We start from the raw sequence: 25,238 nt of genomic DNA, 5'->3' as shown, positions 1-25,238 counted from the left end.
CCATTTTTTTTGTTGTTGTTGTTTGTTTGTTTGTTTGTTTTTGGTTTGGTTGTTATTCTGTGTATATAAGAAGTCACCCTGTCTGCTCATGCTACATTCCAGAAATGTGAAATATTGCTTGGCACACAAAGGGTGTTGCATAATACAAGAGCCCTGAAGCTATGAAGGCTTGTCTGGGCTGGCCTGGAAAACTGACCACACTTCTAACATTCTACTGTAGGAAAATAGGTTCTAAATAGCTGTATATTCCTGAAATTCCATGCACTTGTAAAATTAGAGATGGAAAGTATACACTGACTAAAACCCAACCATTTTAAAAATTAAAAGCATTTCTATCTACAAGGGACTTATTGTATATTGTCAAAAAACAGGATTTTTTTCTTTCATTCTGAGATAAGTGCATCAGACCTTTGGCTGTCCAGTTCATCTTTGCGTCATTGGTCACAATGAATAGTCTACTTACAAAGGCAATTATATTGTGTGATTTGGGTCTTGATGGAAAAAGATAAATTAACTATAGCCTTATACAACATAACAGATTGAATTACATTTAGAAAAGAGTTCCACCTTGAACAGCATCCAGATTAGTGAAATCACCATCAGCCTGGTCTCTATAACACACTCTCAGTAGTTAATGCTGCTTTTATGTTTCTGAACAGCTTCCCTAGATGGGTTTGATATCCCTGAGTCACCCAGTCTCTTGCCTTTAAGTCAGAATGGCTTCATTTACATCTCATTTGCATTACAAATCAGTTTGAGACGTTCAGAAGATACTGTGGCTTGCGGACAGCAGCACTATCATCTATTACTAATGCACCGATGGTGCAGAATCTGGGGTGCTCCATTTGTGTTAGTTGTGTTATTAAAATCTTTTTTAACATTAAAACCTGGTATACAAAATAGCTACATAAGCACCTACTTAAAAAAATAAACTTAAAAACTGTATTTTTTGTTTTCATGATTTTATTTTATTGTGGCATATAGTGTTTCATAAACAAGTATTTCTCTTTACACACCATCTACTCTCATTATTTCTTGTTCATTCTTTTCTTTTCTACTATGTTAGTTCTTCTTCTTTTTCCTTTGCCTTCTCTTCTGCCTCTTACCTATTTTTCTTATAACCGACTTTATTATTTTTTTTGCCCTGCAATTCCCTCTTTCCTCTTATTCTTAATTTATTCTTCTTAAATATGAATCACAAAGTGCAAAGAACAGAGAGATGAACAGGAAAAAATTGGCAATGGTGTGGTAATACATCTTTATTCATATTTCATGGTATATATACATCATTTATTTTTCTTTACTGTGCCCTTTAAAAATTGTTTTCAATACTTAAAATAACAATGCTAACCATTTTTCAATGTTTTTATAGCAAAAATATCATCAAGAACAATAATTAGTTAGCATATTTTTTATACTATAAAAATTGTTTCAAGAAATAGCAGGATGTAACCTTGCAAGAAAGATTAAAGAAAGGTCTTGAAACAAAACGAAAATCATATCTGATAGAAATTTGGAACAATGAAAAGGAATGCATAGCTCCAGAAATTATACACATGAGTAAACCTAATTTTCTTACTATGTAATACCTCTAATAGAAATTGAATGTTTAGAACAAAGATAATAGGAATATGTCAAGTTTTAAACCATGTTTAAGTCAGATGTTTCAAGCTTAGTAAAGACCAAGAATAAAATGGGTGTTACTGATGTCAGGTTCTTATACCATAAAATAAATAGTATAATATTTGAAGTAAGACTGTGATAGTTAGATACATCCATAATAAAGCTTAAACTTACTACTAAAAATGAAAATAATAATACATAGCTAATAAATTCATAATAAAAATAAAATTCAACATTAATATTTATTAATTAATACAAAAAAGTCAAAAAGAAAAAAGAAAATTAGATGGGATAAATGGAAAGATAACAAAAAATGGAGTTAAATTCATCCATATCAATAATTATGAAAATGTTAATGGTCTAATTACCTCACTTACAAAGCAGAGATTATTGGTGTGTAGTAAATCATTTGCTTTGCCCAAAGACAGGTCTAGATTTTTCCCTTGGCTTCTAGCAAGTAATTTATGTCAGATTTGATTTTTGTTTTGGTTGAGGATTGCTACACTGACAGTCTTGGGTGAAGGTTGTTCATGCCAGAAAGTTTTACCATGTGATTTAGAATGATAGTTGGCCACTCCAGAGAGGAGACTTTAGGTCTTGTATTATAAACCAACAGAAAGATTGAGTTCAAACACATGGGCAGTCAGTCAATCATGCCTACGTAATGAAGAGCTAATAAAAACTCTGGACACTAAAACTCCAGTTTTCCTGTTTGATTGCTGTGATTAATTGTCAAACTAATGGAACTAACCATCCTCTTACAGTCTATATTGCCTCACATAATATTGGAATATTATATCTAATTCTTAGTGTCACATAATCACACAAAAATTCAACTTTGTATAAGTGTTGTGAACTAAAGGAGAATGGTATTTCTTCTGGTGGTATCAGAATCACAAGTAGAGATGCGCAGCTCAAAATGTATATTCAATGAAATATTTTTTTTAATTTGAAAAGCAAAAATACTATTTTCAGCATTTTTATAATGCAAACTTCTGAAAATAAAGGAGGGAGAAAGTTTTAAGCTGGTGATCAATAAACAAAAAGTATCATTCCCATAATCAAACTCATACTAAACATGACAGTTATATGCTAATACAATATATGATTGAATATGAAAAAGTAGAGAAATATGCTGTAATATGTCCAGTTGAAAAGATCATAATAGTGAATGGATCCAAGTTCATGTTACATAGGAAGAATTAACAGAAGGAAGGTGAAGATTTTATTCTATAGGATAAAATAATAGGGATTAAAGTGATTTCCGAATATCTGAACAAATGTCAGGTGGAAGTGAAATATATTATTTGGCATCTCCACAGCTGTGGGTCCTCATGAGTAGAATTTAGAGCAACAGCTGTTTTCTCGACTCTCAAAAATATGAAGACTTTCACCTTTTCAAAATTCCACACTATAAGGGTCAATTAAAGAATCCATTGGTGTGTGTTGGGATTGGGGTGGTCAGTGGCACTACCATTATTTAAAAATTCTGAGCTATGAATCAACAAATGTGAAAGATTCCAGCATGTGAAACTTGTTTTCAAGTCTCTTAAGAGATCTTCACAGAGCTTAGTCACCAACTGTCTTCCATCTGTGCAATACAGAGAACATAAGAATTTGGGCTTGAAGTGAAACTAAAGTGATTTATGTTAGATATGAGAGTTTTCTTACAGTGATGTTTATTAAGGCATGGAATGTGTAACCAATGAAACTGTTATGTGTTTGGACTAAATCACTTTCTCTTTCTGGGAAGGTTTAAATTTTCTTGCAAGCATGAGATGGGCATAATGACTTAATCCAAACCTATGGTTCTTTAAAACAGCAGCAGTTCATTTATCCAGCTTCATCCAGAAATGAATTTCTGTATGATGTAAATGTTCCAAATAAATAGTTCATTTTCAATGTCAATTTAAGCACTTTGATAGTAAATCTTTCCAAAGTTTATTGAATGTCTGAACTATTTATAATATATAGAATTATTTATTACATTTTGAACTTTCATTAACTGGATAAATTATAATCAAGATTTAAATTGTTTTAATGTGTTAAATATACTAATTCTTTCAAAAACTTAAAATTTTACTTTTCTATATATTAAGTCATCTTATTTTAAAACTTAGCCTCAGAATCTTTTCTATCATTTCTGTTGATCTCACCAGAATTACGTGTAACTGCTGGTAATGCAGGTATATTTTAAAGCTTTCACTTCAATTCCTAAAAAAATTGCATCTGTTGTTTGTTGGCAAACATGATAATTTGCATTCTTAGAACTGTCTCTGAAGTAAGAGTAATTAAGAATTGAATAAGGACATGAGACTAATGTTAAAGAATAAAGTGTAAGATCAAAACATGTTCAAAGAATTTTTTGTTGTTGTTTAATTCTGATGTTTTACTCAGTATCAAATAGTCCTGCATAATTGCCATTTCGATGAATGTTAATATGCTAGTTATGTACTGCTGTGTAACCAAATTATCCTCCACCTTAAAACTTAGAAGTTTAAATTAATAAATATTATCTTGCAGTTGCTGTGAGTCAGGAATCTGAGAACAGCCTAATTAAACCTTACACCATTGTCCCCTACAAGTCTGGGATCAACATTTGTGGTCTCATGTGAAGTTTCTCCTGAGGAAGAATCCACTTCCAAGATCATTGTGATTCCCAGTGCAGTTCAGTTCCTCATGACTGTTGGAAGGAGGCTGCAGTTCCTCACTGACTATGGTCAGAGGTCAAAGTTCTGTGCCATATGAGCCTTTCAATATAGCATATGCTTCATAAAAGTCATTAAAAGAGAGCCTGACACTTTTACATTGCTTCTGGAGCTGCAAATTGGTTCAGCCACTCTGGAAAGCAGTGTGGAGAATCCTCAGAAAAGTTACAATGGACCCACCTTTTGACCCAGTTATCCCACTCCTCAATTTATACCCAAAGGACTTAAAATTAGCATACTACAGTAAAGCAGCCACATCAATGTTTATAGCATTCCAAAGGTGGAATGTTTTCCCTGGTAAGTGGAGGATGATATTTAATGGGGTCAGGGGCTGGGGAGTAAGAGAACAATGGAGGAACTTTAGATTATGTAAAAGAAAATGGGAGGGAGGGGGGTACAAAAAATCATGGAATGAGACAGACATCATTACCCTATGTACATGTAGGATTCATTACATGTATGAATCTACATTGTGCACAACCATAGAAACGAAATGATGTACTCCAATTGTGTACAATGAATCAAATTGCAGTCTGTAAAAAATAAAATAAATAAATAAAAAATAAAAGAGATTCTGTTAGCAAGATTAAAGTCACAGTCTTTCATAATCTGGTCACAAAGGTAATATCCCACTGCTTTTGCCATATTCTATTCATTAGATGCCGATCACTAGATCTATCCCACACTCAGTGGGAAGTGATTCCACAAGGACATAAATACTGGAGGTGGGGCTAATCAAGAGCAGCCTTAGAAACTGCCTAACATAATTATTACACCTACATAATAGCTCAGGCAGATATAAAATATAAATTCTGTGCAATAAAAGTGATTATTTTACATTGGATTAGTGCATGCAGTATAATAAAATGTGCAAGATCTAACTTAACATAAATGATGAAATCAAACAAAAATTTAAAATGATAAAGGATAAACATCTATTTAAATGCTATTGCTCAGTGAAAATAGTAACTTTGGAGCTGCAAGATATCACAGTGTGTGTGGTATGGACTGGAGCTTAATACGGAAGATTAAGTCTTTTACAAGACCAAGGATTCAAGTAAGTTTTTTCTGGGAACTGAAATGCTGATGGATGATGAGTAGAAGAAATTCTGAAAACAGAACAGTGAGATGGTAGGTTGTGTTTGGATGTACCACAGAATAACAAGTAGCAAAGTTATTCATTTTTTTTTATTTATTTTTTTAGTTGTTGATGGACCTTTACTTTTATTTATTTATTCATTCGTGGTGCTGAGAATCCAACCCAGTACCTCACACATGCTAGGCAAGCACTCTACCCCAGGCCACAAAGTTATTCTTAACATTGATCTCCATTGCTTAGTTAAAATATAATGCAGCACATGTCACTTGGAATACCCAGTCTTTGAAATAACAGAAAGTAAAAGTGAATTCTTTCTTAGAAGTTTGGGTCAGACGATAGGGTAAGATCCACTTCAGTTCTCAGAGACACAATTAAATTTCCAGTGCCGTGTATAAATAGTCTTTACTTTGAACAAATTTAAGATTTCTCCTTGTATCAGGCCTACACTGACTCGTACTGAAAACTTGTTGAAGAAATAGGCTAAACCAAACCAACATTTTGAATATGGTCAGTTGTCCACATTCATAAGCACACAGATAGCCTGTGTCTTAGTCAACTTTCTGTCACTTTCTCAAAATACCTAAGGTAACAAACTTATAAGGAGGCAAGGTGTATTTTGGCTCATGGTTCAGAAGTTTCATCCCAACAAAACATCACGGCAGGAAACACATGGAGAAGGAAGTTACTCAGCTCATGGCAGTGAGGAAGAAAAGAGAGGAAGGGGAGGAACCCCAATATTTTGTGAGAGCATGAGGCCAGTAACCTAACTTCCTTCCACTGGTCCCCAACGCCTGTAAGTTCCGTGGTCTCCCACTGTTTTAGTCAGCTTTTTCACTGCTGTCACTAAAAAACTCCACAGGAACAACTGCAGAGGAGGAAAAGGTTATTTAAGGGCTCGCAGTTTCAGAGGTCTATATCCATAGACAGCCGGCTCCATTCCCCAGGCCGCCAGGTGAGGCAGGACATCAAGGCAGAAGAACGTGGCAGAAGGACACAGATCACATCATGGGGAAGCAGAGAGAAAGAGACTCCACTCTTCAGATATAAAATATATACCCCATAGCCACACTCCCAATGACCCACTTCCTGTAGCCACGCCCCACCTGCCTCCAGCTACCTCTCAGTTAATCCCATCAGGGATTAATTCACTGATTAGGTTAAGGCCATGTCCCAAGCATTTCTCCTCCAAATCTTCTTGCACTGTCTCACACATGAGTTTTGGGGGGACACTACATCTAAACCATAAGAGCCACAGGCTGGCAACCAAGACTTTAACACATGGACCTTTGGCGGAGGCAATTATTCAAACCTTAGCACCATGAATAAACTCTTGGAACCATAGTTGAATTCATATTCAAGAGCATTTAAAAGATGTAAGTACAAGTTCCAGATAAAAGAAACCATTATACTTTGAAGGTGACAAATATATCCAGAATAGAAAGACCTAATACAGAACTTTGATCTTATATATGAACTATTTTTTTTACATTTCAGTATTAATATTAATTTCCAGGGGAAATACAACTAACTATCAAGGGAGATTGGAGGCAATTATAGATAGTTAATAGACCCTATTTTTTGCTGTACCCTCAGTAATAAAATGGTATAGCCAGCTAGTGGAGGAAAAGGAAAAGCAAAGTGTGATCTCTGAAGAATAAACCCCTGTCTATTTAATGTTTTAACTGTAATGATGATGACAATGATCGTGAGTAAGTACTGGTGATAGCTACTGCCTATTATCACTGTCTCAAACACAGTTAAATGCTGTCATGCATGGTGCATATTCAGGGAGTATAATGCTGAAATATTAAAGAGCAGCTTACCTAGAAGTGTATGATGTTTTCATTTCTATTTATCTGATGGATAATCTAAAGAAGAGGCCAATACAGCTCATAAAATTAGAAACATTTATAATAGTTGTGAAAGTGATCTTTTGGCTGAAGTTTCACATTTAGTATTTATTATTAGGAACCTCTCCTTTAGTCATAATAATATGTAGGGAATTTCTGTGATTGTATCCACCCACCCTGATCCTTGGTCTATATCTATACTGCCAGTCTTCTCAGATCAGTGATCCCTGCATTCTGGTTTTGATCTTCATCATCTGAACAGAAAAATATCGGGCCTCTGTTTGTTCATGAGTTAGGTGGTTGGGTGGTTGGATGAGATCCACAGGTGTGGTTTACACGCTAGTTCAACATTCAAGTCATGAGCAGGGAAGCCTGGTTTTGGGAATTCCCAGTTGGAATCCACTGGTTCCAGAATGCCTGATTCATATGGCACCAGGTCCTAGCTCACTGCTCAAGTTCAAACACAGCCTCCTGGAGATGGGTGTAGCCTGCCAAACACCAATCAACCTGTTTATTGCAAGACTCCTGCCACACCTAGAAACAAGCACCAAAACAAAACTCCTCCCACTGAAACCTTATCCCTGCTTTTGATGTAGCCCCCTCTTAAATAAAGAATTGGGGACTTTTTCAGTTGTTCAGTCCAGTTCCTATTAGGACAGACTGGAAGATCCATCAGGCACTCCACTTTTTAAATCCAGTCTTATTTATTTATTTATTGTCTTATTTATTGCTGCTTATTTCAGACTTTTTATTTTCCCAGGTGGCTCACACCTCCTGAGCAGGAACGTGATCTGTCCGGGCGCTACCCACGCCGTCCCACAGGTGTGGGAGAATAGTTCATGTCTAAAATTAAACTCCCTTTCTCTTTAACTGTACTTTTGTTTTCATTTTGTTTATCCTGTGTGGCACGGAATTTTTATCCCTCCTCCTGTTGCCTTAACCATCCTTGACTCCTTTCTTACCATTGCCTCCCTGTACAACCAAGACCATGTCAACTCTGCCTACTATGTCTCAGCTCAGTGCCCACTGGCTTGTCTTCATTCAAGTGCTTATCATTTCCCATGAGCTATCAATGTAGTGAACTAGTTATGATTTCTTCTTTCCTAATCACTCATGCTTCATGTCTTTTTTTATTTGGGAGAGAAAGATATCTTTAAATGTGTGACTTCTGTGTGTCACATGCTTCTTAAAAGTCCACTGTTTATTTAGAAAACAAATTCAAAGCTCTTAGATTATGTAATGTTTTTCCCATTCTGATCCTGATTATCTTTTAAGATTCATAGTCTGACAATTGTCTTCAAGCTTATCTTTCTCTGTCTGCATAGAACTCCTATATTTCCTAAATATGCTTATGTGGTGTAAGCCTTCCTGCTTTTCCAAATTCTTCACGTTTTTTGTTCCTCCACCAATCTTGGCCAAACTCCTGGGGTCCTTGAATTCCATACAAAAAATGCACCCTCTTAAGTTAAAGTTTCCCCAGCTTGAGAGTCAAGATTAATCATTATAATTCATTCCACTGTTTGCACTTTGTACGCACTACAATGGAATAATATCAATTATAATGTATAATTAATACTTCCTAATAGCTGCTAACTTCTATCAGACTATGGCAAGCTTACAACCAGAGATATTTTCACATCTGGAAAATTTATAGTTCACTAATACATATTTTTGAATGAATGAATGAGTGTTTTTATAAATACAGGTATGACTACAGGTGATGAATACTTTTTCCAGTGTCTCTCCGCTTCAATATTAAAGGTCAAGCTATGTTACATAATTTTACTAAAATCAAATTAGTAGTTTTATTGATTGCCCCTTTTTTTGGATTCCCAGTACTCCATAGTTTAGCCATCACATCTCTGCAGCTGAAATTGTAGTGTATATAATTGCTGGCAAATTAAAAAAAAAATCTACAGATTTTTACATGCATATTCAGCATCAGAACATGTTTGTATATGTACCATCAATCAAGAATTGATGCTCCAGGTTTCCAGTGCCACCTCTCCACAACCTTCCAGAGAGGTAAGATCGAATTTGTTACCCTAACTCTGTTAGATAAATATATGCCTCCCTGGTTATTTTCCTAGGTTCTCAGCTATTGTTCTCAATGTGTCTCTAACACATTTTTATGAGGATAAAGGGTTAAAATAATCCAAAATTGCAGTTCCATACTCATAAGGAGGTGAACAATGCCTATTTTAGTTCTGCATTTAAGAAATAAATTTTCCTCTACACAGAGGGAGGACTTTCTAAGAGCTGTAGTTTTATTTTTCTGGAAATGCTGGTCTGCATATAGTCTAGCAGATCTGCATGATGAATGACAACAATAAGGGGTGACATTTTTTGTATTGTTTTAACTGCTTAAAGCTTTTAATTAATGGGAGAGAGAGAAGAAAAAGGGAGGGGGAGAAGGAGAGAAAGACTGAACTGGGAGTTTTCAGTCAGTATAAAGCAAATAATTATGAGGAGAAGGCATACCGTATTGAATAAAATCAGAATAAGGCTTCCTGTAGCTTTTGCATATGGTCACTTGGGATCTGCTTCAATGGCTTTTCTACTTTTCAGAGAATTTCCAGCTTTTCACATGATATGAGCTATTCGGAAAGAAATAATTCTACCATGTTGCATACAGATGCTAAAAATGAAATTCTTTAGATTCCCAAAAGGTTAAAGTCCCACAAAGTTCTAAATCAAGAGGGCCTTTGCAAAGTTGATGGACCAAATTCCAGAAACAAAGTTGAAAATGTACCTCTAATTTAGAAAATAATAATTTCCTAATTTGTTTACTATTAAAATATAGCTAGTTGAAACTTTTTATATGTGCATATTTCTGCATATATAGGAATTTTCAGGATTAGAAAGATGTGTACATACAACCGATGTCATGTTTGGTGTAGGCTGCTTACCCTGTTCATTTATTAAACAATTCATCTATTCAATGTGTATCACTGACAAATTCAAAATAGCTATTGTTTACTGGTTAAATACTTGTGACCCTTTATTAATCACCCCATTCCAGGGATATTCTCTTTCAGGAATATTCCAGTGAACAGAATCTCTTCTTGTCCCTGAAGATTATTCAGTTCAATAGAAGGTAAAGATAAGTAAACAAAGAAAACAAGAGTTTGGGAAGGGCTAAGATAAAGGATAAGAGGTTAGGGAAGCACAAAACAGGACACCTAGCTGGAGATGTTGGGGGTCAAGGGAGACTTCCTAAAACAAGAAAAGACTAAATTATGACCTGGACAAGGGTAGCAAACTGTAGCATGCAGAGCACAGTGATAACAGCAAGAAGTATGGCTACCTCAAAGCAGAGCACCAGGAGTTTGATGAGAATGTGGAGGTTTTAGTGGATTTGGTCCCAGATATTTTCTTTTTCTTTTTAACTGTCAGGAAAACACAGTTGGTCCCTAGAAGGATAGACGAAGAGCAGATAATATTTTCAGCAAACCTATCAAGCAGAATGCAATTAAGAAAAATATTTTTCCAACAAATTTTGGCAGAGTGGGGCAGAATAAGGATGTTAGGCAAGAGACAATGGCAGAAACACAAACACAGACACTGTCTCATTCTGACGAGTCATTACTAATTTCAGTCTAAAGAGCAAGGAGTTTAGATGCCCCTCAAGCCTTCACTCCCTTTTACTCCTCCTATACAAATATTATTGGTCATCCATCATCACCAGCCCCAGTGGAAGACAATTTCCTACAAATTGTCTATAGGAAAGGACATGGTATAGGAAAGGGCCCAAGAAGCCTAATGGTTATACTGTCTTTTTGTAAGTGATCAGTTGAAGAATGGACTTTTGATCTAGTTTCAGTCAATGCAATGTGAAAATAGGATATTTGTTCTGGCTGAAATCTTATAATTCTTCTATGCTTTGATCTGAGTGAGTTCATGTCTGATTGGCTATTGCTTACACCTTATGAACCTGTGAGTGATGCTGTCACAAGTGTGTAGGGTGACCTAATATAGAGTTTGTAGGGTCTAGTACAAAGTCACTAGTCCTATGTGGTTATTTACATTTAAATTTTACTAACTTAAAATTAAATAAAATAAAACATTTAATTCCTAAATTATAATAGCAGCACTTTTCTGGTGCTCAATAGTCACACGTGGCTAGCAGCTGCTGTTGAACAGTGCTGATAAAGAACATTTCTATTATAACAGAAAGTTCCAACGGGCAATGTTGGTTTAGAAAATCACAATGAAATAGCACTGGGAACATTAGACTAAATCAACCTTAAAGCTTGTCCTACCTCTGGACTTCCAGACATGTGAAGCAATAAATGCCATTGTTGTTTAAGCCAGTTTGAGCTCAGCTTTCATTTTTTTTTTTTTCTAGTTGGTAGTTAATTAGATAGTTGATGAGTTTAAATATTAAAAATTAAGACATTTTGTGCACCAAATAAAATATGTGAATCACTTCAATATTAGCTCCTATCATTGTATCTGGTCATTTAGTATAAATTAAAATTTTTGATCAATTAATAAATGAAAAAATATATTGCAAAACTCCTTCCATTGATTATTGTACGTTTTTCTCACAAAAACAGCTTTTAGGCTTATTGTTTTTCTGAGATCGAAGTAATTTACTTGGGTCTTTTGAAAGAAAGTGCAACATCTTTCAAGTTTTGTGTTAATCAAAACTTAACCAACCTAGTGAAGCAACCAAGAAAGAATTCTTTAACAAGATAAAGGGCAGCCTCTCTTCAAAGTCTTGGAGCTTCATGTTGTTTAGCATCAGATGTAACTGGCAACCCTCTTGTGCACCATCCCTTTCTATTTGTCATATTTAGGTGCAAGATGGGATTCATTAAAGGGCAATGTAACAATAGGGGGCAATTATATTTTTATCATGAAGCAATCACTTTTCTCAGAAAAGCTCAGGCACCCATCTGGGGCTCCTGCCCTAGGGGGGCAGTTTTCTTTTGATAATCTCACCTATTGAACTGTCATGTTCCATTGCTCAATTAATTTAGCCCAGTAGATGGTTCAATAAAAATGTTCCCTCCATTCAGGCAATTTGATGACTCTTTCTGCTCTTTCAGACCAAATACAATGAAGTCATGGGCATGAGTTCCTGCAGCTGCACACAAAAGCTTCCAGACTCCTGACTGCCCTGGGGTGCCTTCCTGTGGTTATGTGCTCTAAGGCTGATGAAGAGGGAGTGTCACTGATCTCACTTTATTCCTCTGAGAAGCAACCGGGCAACTTTTTCTATGTTCAGAACATTTGGGTTAAACAAATAATTGTAAGGCCCGGTTGAGATTCGAGCCTCATATCTGACACCAGCAAATCAAAAATGAACCCTCGCTTTTGAAACAAAGAAATCTTATCTACTTTATGCAATGTCCAGAACATTGTTCAGTCCTTCTCTAAAGATGATTTGAATGCCAATAATGGTAAACAGGTACTTCATTAAACTGCCACTTTTAAAAACTGTCTTTTAATAATTAAATATTTTAATGTTTGAAGTTTCAAAAAGTTCAAAAGGACATATGGAATAGAAAGCAAATATCCTTCTTCCCCAACTCATCACCTACTCGACCCACTTAGACAATTATTATCTTACAGGGAATGTTTACTTCTAGAGATAACCTCTATGTTCAAGCCATGTGCACATATTGGTTTGTGCATGCTGTGTGTCCATTTTACATAAATGGAATGGAATCCTATTTTACATATTGCTTTGAAGTTAACTGTATTATACTCTTTACAACGTCATGACATTTGAATGGTTGACGACACTAGAAATGCAATATTATTTCATTTAAGTGTAGGGGGCTATGCCATGTGGACTACGCCAAGATGGCGCCTGGCAGCCAGCCAGAAGTTGTTTTGGTCACATCGGCAGTAAGGAGGTTAATTAACATAAGCACACTCAGGTGATTTGTCATTGACCATATTCAATTAAGTCCACGCATACAATGCATGCACATGTGTTCTCCAGTGCTCCTGATCCTGCCTGCTCGTTTTGACCTTTACCATGATTGGGCAGCTGGCTCCTTGCCTGATCTTTGCATAATTGGTGTCAGCCCTACCCTTCACCTCCTGGAGGGGATATAAGCCGGCTCTCCTGGAGCACCAGGGTGCCAGGTTCGAGGTTCTGGTTCCTGGGTTTACTGAATCTACAATAAACCGGTCCCAATTCAAGAGCCTCGCTATTCGTTTGTCTCCCGTGCCAAATTGACTCCGCTGGAGGGCGTCATTTAAGGAAGAAAAACTTCATAGTAGTCCATTCCATAGACTTCTTTATCAGTTAGTGGTGGCAATATAGATTATTTCTACTTCCTCCCAATGATACAAACCATGTCATAAAGAACATCCATGTGCCTGTGTATGCATGTACAGATTTGTGATTGTATCTACCTCAAGTGTTATTTCCATAGTCAGAAGGGATGGCAATTATATATTTCAAAAGATAATTTGCATTCCAAAATTAATGTAGATGCTCATTTTCCCACATCTTAGCAATTATATATATTATAAACTTCTAAATTTTTCATGGCAAATCTGATGGTCAACAAAGACATTTATATTTACTTGTCTACCATTAAGTGTGAGTGTGTATTTATATATATTTTAATTTCCAAATCATTCTTCTAGAAATTACCTATTCATTTATTTGTTCACTTTTCTATTAGATTTTTATTATTGATTTATGAGATCTATGATGGATCTCATAAATATCATTTATGATGGGTAACTAGTCTTTGCTTTACCTGTGAAATTTATTCCTATGTTTTTTCTTTTCTCCTTTTCTTTCTCTTTTATACATGTCATATTTCCCCTAATAAACATCTAATGTTTCTTTATAGACAACTATTTCCACCTGTTTTATATATATGTGTGTGTGTGTGTGTGTGTGTGTGTGTGTGCGCGCGTGTGTGTGGACGTATTGTCATATTGTATATGACATGTTTTGAAGTATGTGTATGCACTGTGGAATGACTAATTAACATATGCCATACTTATAATTCTCTATGGTGACATTTAAAATTTACTGTTCATAATTTTAAAAAATGCATTGTTATTAACTATAGTCACTATGTTGTACAATAGATATTTTGAAATTATTCATACCTTTCAACTAAAATTGTGTTTCAATTTATATCTCTCCAGTCACTGATAACCACCATTCTTCTAGAATATATATTTACTTCTTTTTACTATATATAGTAAATATATATTTACTTCTATCAATTAACTTTTTAAAATTACATATATGAGTGAGATCATGTGGTTTTTCTTTTTCTGTATTTGACTTATTTTACTTAACATAATTTTCTCCGTCTTCGTTCATGTTTTTGCAAGTGGCAGGCATGCTATGACTCTCAATTTATTCCAATCATCTTGTCATTAAAACATATTCCATTGTGTATGTGCACATTTTCTTTATTCATTCATCTGTGAATGGACATATGATAATTCCATATCTTGGTTATTGTGAAGAGTGCTACAATAAATATGGGAAGACTGATGTCTATTTGACAAAGGAATTTTATTTCCTTTGGGTGTATGCTCTGTAGTAGGACTGCTGGATAATATGGTAGCTCTATTTTTAATTTTCTGAGGAACCTCCATACTGCTTTTCATTATGGCCTTACATTCCTGTCAACAGCATACAAGCGTTTCCTTTCCTCCATATCTTCGTTAATTATCGTTTTTTTTTTTTTTTCTTTCTGATCATGTATGAGGTGTTATCTCTGTGGTTTTAATTTGGATCTCCAGAATCATTAATGATAGTGAACATATTTTACCTATTTTGGCTTCTGGCTTCTTTATTATAGTCAGTAAAATTCTCACCATTCTAAATTATCTAAGTCTGTAGGTTCTTATATTAAATTAGTCTTTAAATATATGCCTAAAATCTACTTGAAATATATTTGCATATAATGATAGATGAAATTTAGATAAAATATTAGGGATTTTTCTTCTAAATGCATGTGGTCTCCCTAGGTTTCTTCTTGCTTCCATATTTGAATTACCATCTACATCTAAATATATTATACTGAATACCCATATGTATATATTACCATATATTTGTGCATATATGTGTGTTTCTAAAGCTTCATTTTTAGTACATACACTTTTTTGCATATTTGCTCACCACTGTGTTATCATGTTAGTCTGTTATATTTATATTTTATATTTATGCTATATTTATGTTGTACTGCAGTTGTTTTATTTTATATAATATCTTTATACCTTAAAATGAATTCATAATTTTTATTCTGAATCATAACGTAACAATTTCATATATTAATGGTATCTCGTGTGATGCTTTGACACGTGTATATTGTGTAATATTTAGATAAGGTTAAATACATTCATCTCCTAAAATGTTTACCATTCATTATGGTGAAAACATTCAAAATCCTTTCTTTGAGCTTTTTGAAACATGCAGATGTTATATTTTAATTTCGAGTGTATTTATCATCTCTCATTATTTTCCTTTTTCAATGAGTTCTTGACTGTTATTAGATATTTTCCCTTCAAGGTGAACTTCATATTAACTTTTCAAATTCCATTCATAAAATATTTTTTGATATTTTGTATTTGTTTCTCTGTAGATAAAGAAGAATTTGGTGGCAATTGACATCATCAAAACACTGACTCCTATCATCCAGAACCATGTTATGACTCTCAATTTATTCCAGTCATCTTTTATGTCCTTCAATAAATTTTTATAGGTTGGCACATATTGGTCTTGCAAGATTTTTCTTAAAATTTATTCTGGAATATTTATTGCAAAAGACTTGGGAATTCTTTATGTAGGTTCTGACACCAATAGAAACCATAATACATTTTCTTTTTCCTATAACAAACAAATGGAATTAATATGCTGCTTTAAGCATATTGTTATGTTGTTTTAAGCATGAATTCTAGAATGTTGGTTTGTCCTTTGCTGAGATAAACTTTATTTTTAAAAATGTTTGTCTTTATTTATAAATAAACGTTTCCAATGTTTTATGTGTTCCTGAGAAATCCTCAAACAGGTCTATAGACCATCAAGAATGAGAATGTTCCTTATAGATTTTGTGTGTGTGTGCATGAAGGTATGCAGCTAAGCAGAGTGTAGGTGTCTGATGGAAAAGAAAATGACAAGGTACACATGCAGCCACATAGAGAGATCTTACAAAACAGTGGTGAGTGGAGAAAGCAAGAATAGAATAAGCAATTTAGCACAGTGTTACTTATGCAAATTTAAGATATTTCCATGCAAATGATCACAGACACACAGGAAAATGCATGCGTAAGCATATTAGAATCTGCCTATGGATGGCAGAGAGAAGAATAATGGGACTATAGGCTAGGCAATTGTTAGATAAAGAGAGCTGCTTTTCTTAAACCAAAGATGATACTGAGCCAAGAACAGAAGTGGATTAGATGAAGTCAGCACTCTCTTTCCCCTTGAAATCAGGGAGGGAATGTAAAGGAAAAATGTGTAAATTTAATGGAGAGGTTTTTTAAAAAAAATACTTTAGTGATACTAAGTATTTTGGATACTTAGTATTTAGTATACTACTATAGGCAATATTTAACTCCAACACTGGTTTAATTATGCTCAAAATTAAGAAAGCTTTTGTGCTTTTTTTGTATTTTGTGATTGAAGAGGTTTATATTACTCAGTATGAGATAAATTCCCAATATTCATGTGGAGTAACTAAAGTATAAGAAAAAAAGTTTATTTTTTCCCTCATAATCAATTCCTGCCATGCAAAATTGAGTCACATTGCTTCTTAAATCAGCGATTATTATATTTATTATTATGAAAACAAGACACCCAGAAATCTAAGGAGATAGAATGCTGCATAACTTAATCCTTGATTTTCATATATATTGCATTCAAAACTAGTTCTTTGTGAAGGATATCAACTCAGAATCTATTGTGAGACCAAATGCATTTATTTAATAGAGTTATAGGAAAGTAAAATTAGTATGTAATGTATTTGGGTAAAACTTGTATGTTTTCAATGATAAATCATGGTTATGTTTGCAGAGAAAAATTATTTAAATTTCAAGAGGTAATATTTACAATTTTTTAGAAGACTGAATTCTAGATGATAAATTACACATGACTTTTAGTAAGTTGGGAAAAAAGAAAAGTTAGAAATGAGAAATTAAAAAATGTAAGCATAAAAATGAACTAGTCTAGGGAGACAGATGTGGGTAGAGATGGTAAGAAATTACCTGTGCACTTTTTAAGAGACAGTGCCTTTTTCAGTGTTATATGTGGGCTATAGTCAAGTGACTCTGTTTCCTACTGCATGAATAAGGCTTTTTTCAAAGCTAAAGTCAAATTCATACTAACAGTAAAATCCACCTCTATAGTTCAGAGAAATTTGAAACTGCATTTTGGTAAAAATGAAACATGACCTTTATGTTAAAATCTATTATTTTCTCAAACCTACCTAGGTTCTAGGTTCCTGATAGGTGCACTACTGCATTATAGAACTTCAGAGTTGAAAGGATCTTGAGGATCATTTTATTAGAATTTTTTTTTTCAAAACGCAAAATTTTAAACATGTTTTATTTATAATCACCTATGGTTGTACATAAGACTATGAAAACTAGTTTAGAAGAAAGTCTATTCTATTTTTGATAGATTCTGTCAAAAAATTGAGAAGTATGGAAACAGGAAAGATTTAGAAAGAGAATAAATGAAATTTCCACTTTAAATAACATACAAGTGTACTCAAAGATATGAAGTAAATGTAATGCTAAAGACTGCTAATTCTAATGGAATCAAGCTAAATGTGTATTATATTCTTTTTTCTACATTTTACTACATCAAATAAATATCAATTTTTGAAAAACAGTGGAAACAGAGTTTTACAGTGTTTCTTAGACAGTGAGGGTCCTTTTGATAGACTTAATGTTCCTCTTTCTTTTATTTTATTTTTATTTTTTTACAGACTGCATTTTGATTCATTGTACACAAATGGGGTACATCATTTTGTTTCTATGGTTGTACACAATGCAGAGTCATACCGTTCCTGTAATCATGTACATAGGGTAAAAAGGACTGGAGTTTGAAGGCCCGCTATGAACAGGGCATGATCCTAAAAGGAGAACAATGCTGTCGCATATGTGTGAAACAAAGAGACATCAAGCTGAGAAGGGATGAATGATAAATTTAATTACCAAAGAAGTTAATGTTGTGTGCTTCAGCTGGATTCACATATGGCATAAGACATGAAAAAGAAGAAAGGACATCTTGAGGGGGGATTTGGAAAAGAGATTTTACCTAAAAGCAATAAAGGATGTTTTGGGAGGTGGTATTATACTTATGTGTTGTTTAGGACTTTGATAATTAAAATATATAATAAAAGTGACAGCAGCCTTAACGGGGTATTAAACATGAATCTAAATCAATAACATAGTGAACAAAAATACCATACATACTTGAGACTTTAATCCACAAATGCCAAACTACATTATCATTCATCTTTCTATTTTATTTGGAAAGTGTGTGATTAGATTGCAATTGCATCTTCTACCTCAAATCCTAAAAATACATTTTAATTATTCATCCACATTTGTGGGTTGCTTTCTGACTTTCCCAAGATGAGCATTCATGGGTCGTTTAAATTCTGTTCATATACTGAATCTTGATTAATACATTCTAGGATCACTCTAAGATGATAGATATTAAAGTACATTTTAAATATTAAAATAATCTTTATTAATTTTTATATGATTAGGATGGATAGGAGAGTACTGTAGTGGACATTATAGTACATTTAGGATCAGAATATTTGTGTTCTTTATATTATCCTATATTATTTTGCAAAACCTTTAATTTTTCTAAATATTCATGGCCTAAACAGAGAGTACTTGCCAGTACAAAGATCAAATTATTTCAACTACATAATAGAAAACTTATTGGAGTAATTAGTACAATTATAGTGCAATGCCCATGTTTTCCACAAAATAAAAGGGTAAGAACTTTACACAAATTTTAAAATTTTCTGCATGTTATAAATCAAATGTAAAAAGACAAAGTAGCCCAGAAAATAATCTTTCTAAACACATGATCCAAGAAATCATAATATATTTAAGAAGGATATCCTTTGACTTAAGGTGTTCAATGAATTCATGATGAAATAAATGAAAAGTAAAAATAGAGAGATGGCTTTTCACCTATTAGCTTGGAAAAGATCAAACAATGTGATAACACCTTGTGTTGGATTTTGATTGATAAAAGGAACATGCATGCATTTATTATGAGCATGTAAGTTGTTGTTATTTCTCAGAAGGAAAATTTGTCAAGAACTAGGAATACTAAAACTATACATTAAACTTAACTTTGTAATTCTGCTCCTAAAATATATGAACAAAGATTTAGGTAAGATCCATGGAAGTGTAGTTTATAGTATCAAAAGACTAGAACCAAATAACTGTCTGATGACAAGATGTTGGCTAGATATTATGTTACAAATATCCAATGGAATATTATATAGTCACTAAAATGAATGATTTTAAACACTGGAACAATCTTTACAAGATAGTGTTCTCCTATTAAATATTTTACATTCCTCATTTTGCATGTATGTAAAAGGAATGGTCACAAATTATTAATGCACAGAATACCCAAAATGATAAGGAAACTAATAAGATGTTTGTTCCTGAAAGACAGATGGGCAAAGTGGGGAGACATCATTGCATAACTTTTGTACTATTTGAATTTATTTTACAAAACTCAATTTTTTATCATTAAAGTAATTATTTTTACTCATGGTACTTAGACTAAGTGACAATAGTCTCAGGAAAACAACATCCACCCAAGTTCTTCCACATTTTATGGAAGTATCATTTGATTACAAGGTCTCTAGACTGTGGCTTTGGTCAATATTTACCAAAATAATATAAGTAAATTTCTTGGAATATTGCCTACTACATAATAAACATTCAATAAATAATAGCTATTACTATTATTATTTTATCAATGGAAAGGTAGTTTCTACAATTTTTAAGATTTTTTCAGTCCTACATTTGCATACAGATAAGTTAAATTTTTCCAATGTCTCAAAATAAAAGTTGAATTATAATGTTGGGAAAGTAACAGTTTCCTCGGGAAAAAAATACAAATATTTTTGAATCTTATAATGTTTATTTTTTCCCCACATTCCACCAAAATTTTCTACCATCTAGGGAAACTCAGAGGATTATGAATCTTTATGAACCAGTATGAGTGATGCAAACTTCTGTTTACAATGTCTGCCTGTGAATTTCTACAGCTGTAATTTTAAAATTACACCAATGTTTATTTCTCTGAAATACAAGGAACAGTCCATCCACAAGACTGCTTGTATAAACAGTGCTGCTTATAGGTAGTGGGATAAATTATGGCCAAGAATTCCAAGGAGCAGTCCCCACATTTCTGAATATGAACTGTTCATGCACGAAGACAGGATTTGGCCATATTCCCAACACAATTGGTGACAGAAGCTCACAGATGCTAATCCCTTCCTATTTTTAAATGTATTTGTATATCAGTGTTTAACCTTGGCAATGAGTCTTTACATGTTTGTTATTTTAATAAGTCCATTTCTTCATATTCAATTTTGGGGGGTTCACTATTTTAGACATTGTTTTAATAATTACTAACAAAAGAAAGTACTGAAAACACATAAAATAATTCTATAATTTTGGTAGACCTTATTTTATTCTGTGTAGTTACAAATTAGATCAGTTGAATGCCTTGTAAGTTTTACTGAAATAAATAAAACATATATAACTAACTGTAATGTTTTTATATGTGATGCTTACATGCACAATGAAATGCATATGTAAAATATTTTGTTTATAATCTAAAAACAGCTCCCACTAAATCACTGTTTAATAGGGAAAGAACATTGACAGCAATAATGTTTGCAGGAATTTATTTTTAACTTTAAAAATATAAGCTCTTTAGATTCTAAAAAAGAAAGCCTGGCAGTGTCTAAAGAATATCTAATGTTATGGAGAAAGTATGAGTGTGAGAAAAAGTAATTATTCCCCGGAGCTTTGGCTGCTCTGACAGGATCTTCTATGGGGTTGACGACGTCTTGCAAACTCTCACTATTAAAGCATACATGAGCAGAATGAAAGAGTAACTCTCTACGTGGGGACTTGTTTACAAGATGCCAAAATAAATAGCTATAGATAATGGATAGAAATAAACTCAAGACGGCAATAAAAAAGAACTGAAGGGCCTCCAGAGACCAAAGCACAAGTTAGCAATGGCTTTTTGAACCATTCCTTGAACATTAAGCTTAGAGCAAAAGACCTTAGTGTTAGATTCCAGTGCTAAATCATACAGGTACAATTTCTTCTTCGGCACATTTTCTGTTCTTCAATGTTCTCTAAGAAGAAAAGCCACAAGTATGTCACTTGGTCACAAGATGTCCTTACTGGGTTTTTTGAAGTTTGCCTCATAAAGCCATCTGAAGGATTGCTTTGGATTGTCTGCTTAGTATAAGAGTGTAGATTCCACAGACTACCACTTCATAAAAGATTACAATTATGTGTATGTTTATGGGTCAACTCTTCTGAATCATGAAGATATCACAAATGCTAAGGAAAGTGATTACGGTTTTATTCTTTGTGACAGCAACAAAATTTTCAAGTTTTATAAGTGTAGGACTACTCTAGGCAATTTTTTTTGTAAATGTTTATTGTGGAGGTATTATTTTATTTTACATTTTTTTTTCTTGTGTGTTGTTGTTGTTGTTTGCATGGGAGATTATGTGTCTTTTGTGAGGTAGGGTCTCTATGTGTGGCCCAGGCTAGCTTCAAACTCCTGAGCTCACCACAGCCTCCTAAGTAGCTGGACTATAGTTATGCATGAAGGCCTTTCTTTATCTCTCCTTCCTTCTTTTCTTCATTCCTTTCTTTTTAAGTACTGGGGATTGAATCCAGGAGCACATTACCACTACAGTGTATAGTGTATATCCCCAACCCTTTTTACTTTTTATTTTGAGTCAGGGTATAGCTAAGTTGTTGAGGCTTACCTCAAACTTGCCATCCTCCTGCTTCCACCTCCCTAGTGGTCTGGATGGGACTACAGTCATGCACCATCACACTAGGTCAAAGGTATTATTTTTTAAAGATTAAAAAAAAAAAATCCCAAATCTTATCACCACATCAAATCACCACATCAAATCAACTATTTTCATTTTTATGCATACTCTTCTGGTTGTTGTATAACAATGAAGTTTAATGTTGCACTTGTTACCCATTAGGCTTCTTCTAGAAACTTCAAGGAAATATAATTCCCATTTTGACATTTAAAAGTATTTCCTCAGAACATCTGTATTACTTTACACTCTAATAACTGTTTGTGAAGGCAGTTTTCTACCATTTGGATACAAGAATCATTCTTTATCTGATGAAAATTGAATAATTAATGAAAATCACTTGCCTATACTTATCTCAGATTCAAAATAGAAATGAGGGAGGGAGCTGGGGATGTAGCTTAGTGATAGAGAACTTGCCTAGCATGTGCAAAACCCTGGGTTCAATCCCCAGTACCAGGAAAACAAAATGCTACATTGTTAATGAAAGGGTAAAGAAAACTTTACACCAAAAATACAGAGAACCCAATCAACAAATGAGCTAAGGAATTGGGCAAACACTTTATAAAAGAAGATATACAGGTGATTAACAAAGATATGAAAAAGTGTTCAACATATCTAGAAGTTTGAGAAATGCAAATTAAAACCACCCTAAGATTTCATCTAACTCCAATTTTAATGGCTATTATCAAGAACACAAGCAATAATAAGTGTTTGTGTGGATGTGGGGAAAAAGGCACACTTTTACATTAGTAGAGTTGAAAATTGGTGCAACCACTCTGGAAAGCAGTATGGAGATTCCTCAGAAAACTTGGAATGGACCCACCTTTTGACCCAGCTATCCCATGCCTTGATTTATACCCAAAGGACTTAAAATCAGCACACTACAGTAACACAGTCACATCAATGTTTATAGCAGCTCAATTCACAATGGCTAGATTGTAGAACCAACCTAGACACCCTTCAATAGATGAATGGATAAAGAAACTGTGGTATATATCCACAATGGAATATTATTCAGCCATAAAGAAGAATAAAATTATGACATTTGCAGGTAAATGGATGGAGTTGGAGAATATCATGCTAAGTGAAATAAGCCAATCCCAAAAATCCAAAGGTGGAATGTTTTCCCTGATAAGTGGATGATGATACATAATGGGGGTGGAGGTGTGGGGGGTAAGAGAACAATGGAGGAATTTTGGATTATGTAGAGGGAATTGAGAGGGAAGAGGAAGTGGGCATGAGATGGTGGAATGAGACAGACATCATTACCTATATATATGTATGATTACATGAAGGCTGTGAATCTATATCGTACAACCAGAGAAATGAAAAGTTGTACCCCATTTGTGTACAATGAATCAAAATGCAGTCTATAAAAATAAAAAAAGATAATGCACAAGGTTTTGTTTTGTTTCTCATTATAGGCAGCAAATTTAGCAATGAATAGTACAGAGCTACCAGTGAATTCGAACAACTGTCTTTGATAAGTTTAAGCATTAATTGTCATTATGTATATAATGATTTGTATTTTGGGATGTCTCTATAGTTTTAAGGAACTGGCTTTGGTAGTCTAAAATATGAAACACATGAAATTCAATACCAAACACACACCTATCACATTGTCCATTTCATTGCATGCTTTGGGTTAAGGCATGGTAGTGAAGGAAGAAGAAACGGGTGGAGGGAGTGACTCAGTGGTAGGGCACCTGCCTAGCATGCATAGTGCACTGGATTTTATCTCCGGTACTACTAAAGAAAATAAAAAAATAAAGGAAGAAACAATCTAACTTAATGAGTATAACTTACAGTGTGATAAAAGTAACACAGCTGTACACAAGAAAGTTCTCACACGGAGGTCCACCTACTATGAATACATTGCTTTCTTCATCCTTCAATCATTACTGTAATAAAGGTCAGAGATAGCTAACAAGTATCTTCCTTCCATATATCTTACCCACTGCTATTTCACTGCCAGTACAGACCTGTGAATGAGAGATGGGACAGAGTACTTCCCTGTATCTCAGTTAAGCAAAACTACCTGCATGCAGTTCAGATCTGACCTAGGGCTGAAGTTCACTATGGCAGCTCATGCTACCTTTCTAGTCTTGTTGCAGTGAAAAAAAAACCTGTATGGAACACCCTAAGTCTAGAAACTTAGCTAAACATGAGCAGAAAGTAAGTCCTATGAAATACGACAATAATGTTTTCCTTTAAAATAGTCACATGAGTTAGGTTCTGAGAACAATTGTGGTTTACTGTGAAGTGCTAAGATTACCATTTGACTTCTCTGGAAAAGGGTAAAAATCAGTATCATTTTCTTTTATAGAGTCTAACATTATTGCCCCCGTTGTGTTCAATAAATGGTCACCAAGGAGCAGAACTTATAAAAAGGTTCACATCACTTGCCCTGACACAAGTCCTCTTGTTAGTGGCCCATTAAGTTACCCAACAGAGAGAAGGCACCTGGCAGATGCAAACTCTCCCACTAGGTGTTTGTGGTAGATACACAGAATGTAAAATCCTGCGAGCAGAAAACCAGTGGAAAGAGCATCTCTTCCATTAGTTTAAGAAGTGAGAAAGGACAGGCCTCTCAAGTGAGCCCATTGGAGTCAGGTATGTGCTGTTTTATTTGTTTTTAATGACTACCACATATATTTATTTAATTAAAAATGATAAATGGAGGAAGGTTTATCCACATTTCTTCTTTAGGCTTCCAATCATACTTATATTCAAAAGAAAATATAGACTATGACCTATTTCAAGCAATTTCCATTAAATATTTAATACATTGGACATTGAGTGATGAGGCAATAAAAATGGGCAAGGCAAACTCTTCACCCTCAATTCATCCACAGAATAGAGGGGGAAAGAGATGCACACTCAGCTT

The sequence above is a fragment of the Sciurus carolinensis genome, chromosome 6 (genome assembly GCF_902686445.1).
Source record: "Sciurus carolinensis chromosome 6, mSciCar1.2, whole genome shotgun sequence".
NCBI lineage: Eukaryota > Metazoa > Chordata > Mammalia > Rodentia > Sciuridae > Sciurus > Sciurus carolinensis.
Note: the sequence above shows the minus strand (reverse complement) of the source record.